The following is a 3,644-nucleotide window of genomic DNA, read 5'->3' as shown; positions in this document are numbered from 1 at the left end:
GAACCTGTACCCACATCTTACGAACAAGCAAAGTTCACATAGAAGCACAGTCCCAATACAGAGAGACTAGAGAATGACTGACACTTTTTATGTACATCCTTCAATGTGGTATATCAAAGCAAAAACTATAATGCCTGATTAATCGACACTGACACACAATTAGAAGAAATCTTCACACCGCTGTGGCAAACATTTTTCAGGGTCACGAGACAGTATGACAAATTCAATATCTTAATACTAAAGGATCATTTTAAAAAATCTGGCATTTGACTTTTCATTGCATGATTTGCGGCCTGAAGAATCACTTGATGCCCGTCGCTGCACTCAGGCACTGGATGCTGGGTAAGCTGACTGGTGTCTTTGCACCACATCCATCCATTGGTCCCCACAAGCTTTGGGTGTTTCTGCCACTCATCATCTTATAAAGGAACAGACTGAAGTATGCCCTTACCGAACATGAGGTAAAGAAGATTTGCATGCAGTGCTTTCTCAAGATTGATGGCAATGTCCCCATAGACATTACTTACCCTGCTGAATTGATGGATGTCATCAGCATTGAAAAACTGGTAGGCACTTCAGTCTTCTATATGACACCAAGGGTAGATTTTCAGTGCACAGAATCACAGCTGAAGAGGCTAAGTACAAGCTGTGCAAGGTGAGGAAGACCTGGGTGAGAACAAAAGAAATTCCTCACTGGATGCCTGCACCATCCCTGACCCCCACATTAAAGGGGAGCTCTGGATAAGCCATTTTTTCTTCTATTAAAAGTACACTAACATTTATATAGATGTGTCTGTATAATGTATTACCATATCTGTACGGTTCTGCCACACTGGTAGCTTATTGACATCCAGGAAGTAAAGAAAATGGCCTCTGTGCCAATCCACATTGTCTCCTGCTCCCACTGCTCTTCCACCTCAGGAGACAGAGTTTACATGCCTCTGTCTCACATTGAGTTTGTTTGCTGAGCACAGGCTGATGATGTAGACAAGGGGCAGGGCGTGATGTCACAGGAGGCTCAGCTGGATCTTGTCTCCCACCCATATCCCCCGAGTGATTCACCATCTCTAACCAGCCCTTCCAGCCTACACCTGAGCAGGCAAGGAGTGACAGAAGCAGGTGCTGCAACTTTACTGACTGTGCAAAGGTCTGCAGTAAAACTAGGGCTTTGTTCACACATGTTGGAATTTCATTGCAGTACTGCAGCATATTCACAAAATGATGCAGAAATGCAATTAAATAATGCTAAACGGCACAGCAGATCAGAGCCGGCACTGCCAATTCCATCTGGACAAAAAAACAAGTCATAAACAACATATCCCATGTAAGATAAAATTGAATAAAGTCCCTATTGTGGGGCTCAACTTCTAAGATAAAAGATGCTCGAGCATAATACATGTGTGGAAATTAAAAAAAAAATTATAAATCAGTTATTTACTTTATTCCAATATTGGTGTTACATGTGGAGAATACAGCATGCTGTGTAGTGTGACAGGTAGAGAATACAGTGTGCTGTGTGGTATTACAGGTAGAAAATGCAGCGTGCTGTGTGGTGTTACAGGTAGAGAATACAGTGCTGTGTGGTGTTACAGGTAGAGAATACAGTGTGCTGTGTGGTGTTACAGGTAGAGAATACAGCATACTGTGTGGTGTTACAGGTAGAGAATACAGTGTGCTGTGTAGTGTGACAGGTAGAGAATACAGTGTGCTGTGTGGTGTTACAGGTAGAAAATGCAGCGTGCTGTGTGGTGTTACAGGTAGAGAATACAGTGCTGTGTGGTGTTACAGGTAGAGAATACAGTGTACTGTGTGGTGTTACAGGTAGAGAATACAGCGTGCTGTGTGGTGTTACAGGTAGAGAATACAGCGTGCTGTGTGGTGTTACAGGTAGAGAACACAGCGTGCTGTGTGGTGTTACGGGTAGAGAATACAGTGTGCTGTGTGGTGTTACAGGTAGAGAATACAGCGTGCTGTGTGGTGTTACAGGTAGAGAATACAGCGTGCTGTGTGGTGTTACAGGTAGGGAATACAGCGTGCTGTGTGGTGTTACAGGTAGAGAATACAGTGTGGTGTGTGGTGTTACAGGTAGAGAATACAGCGTGCTGTGTGGTGTTACAGGTAGAGAATACAGTGTGCTGTTTGGTGTTACAGGCAAAGAATATAGAGTGCTGTGTGGTGTTACAGGTGGAGAATGCAGTGTGCTGTGTGGTGTTACAGGTAGAGAATACAGCGTGCTGTGTGGTGTTACAGGTGGAGAATGCAGTGTACTTTGTGGGTGGGACGAGAATGACAATATAAAGTACTGCAATTAATTCAGTTACACAATGAAACTGCAATGTGTGAACACGGCCTAGATGTTGTGCAACAGTTTTGGGCGGGGAATGAGCAGATTGGAGGACTGTAATGAACAGCTAAGGGAAATCAATGCATTCTGGAACGTGTAGTACTGTGAACAACTGCTCAACCAGGAGGTACAGCCACACAATACAGAACTAAGATCCCCAAAAGAAATGGATGTTTGGTAGTTTTAAAACTAGGTTAGACAGGTTAGCAATAGGGATGGTCCGAACCCTCCGAGGTTCGGGTTCGTATGAACCCGAACGCTGAGCATCAGATCCCCGCTATCTGACCGCTCCGTGGAGCGGGTGGATACAGCGGGAGGACTGCCTGGAAAACTGGGATACAGCCTATGGCTATGGCTGTAACCCAGTTTTCCAGGCGGTCCTCCCGCTGGATCCGCCCGCTGCACGGAGCGGGCAGACAGCGGGAATCATTACCGAGATTTCGGGTTCGGACGGACCCGAACCGAACTCGGTTCGGACCATCCCTAGTTAGCAATGCTATATGCTTCTGCAGTTTTACCTTTACCTGGAGTTCCCCTTTAAGGTCAATGACACTGTTTTGGCAAGATCACAGACTTCATCAAGTTACATACTAGTAACCTCTGCCTGGTAACTGAAGGTGCTAACTTGCACCTACTGTAGGTTCCTTGGATGTGGTTTGATTTGGTTCATCTAAAAGATGCCAACAAAAAATGCTTTTCCAGCTTGGAAACTGTTGTCATTGGAAAAGGTAACAAATCTTGGATGGGTAACCGCCTTATAATTATTGAGGAGAGAGACAAGAGACTGTCAGCCAAGCAGACCAATGGTTGAAACCCAACAGAATGAAACTTTATTAAATGAAACTTTGTTCTGAAAAATGCTCTCTGTCATGCGATTCCTGGTTACCTTACTTTGGCTTATTGTACCTTCACATCGCTAGTTGAATTCTGATTTTGTTCTGCATTGCTTGTTTGCTTTTAACCTCAGCTTATTTGACTAGCCCTTCCATGTTTTTTCAATCTTGTCTTTCTTTTATTTTTCAAATTGTAACAGTTGAGGGTCCATCTCCATGGTTGTCTGCAGTCACTGTGTCGCTGTTTCTGCACCTAAAACTTTAAACTTTAAAGACTAGTGATGAGCGGGAATGCTCGTCCGAGCTTGGTACTCGTTCGAGTATTAGGGTACTCGATGCTACCTATTACACGGACGAGCATCTCGCAATAACTCAAGACAATGGCATCTTCCTCTTCCTGCATGTTTGGCGGCTTTTTATCAGCCAATCATCATGCAGGAGAGGCTTTGAGAGCTTGTAGCATCACG

At 44.4% G+C, this 3,644-nt stretch overlaps 1 pseudogene; it reads left to right on the top strand.

The window, feature by feature from the left end:
• The first annotated feature begins 281 nt into the window (after positions 1-281).
• LOC138776592 (small ribosomal subunit protein eS4-like) lies at positions 282-3,155 on the top strand (annotated as a pseudogene).
• Positions 3,156-3,644: the final 489 nt, after the last annotated feature.

This window comes from Dendropsophus ebraccatus, chromosome 1 (assembly GCF_027789765.1).
Source record: "Dendropsophus ebraccatus isolate aDenEbr1 chromosome 1, aDenEbr1.pat, whole genome shotgun sequence".
Classification (NCBI taxonomy): domain Eukaryota; kingdom Metazoa; phylum Chordata; class Amphibia; order Anura; family Hylidae; genus Dendropsophus; species Dendropsophus ebraccatus.
This window is presented reverse-complemented; position numbering and strand designations above follow the sequence as displayed.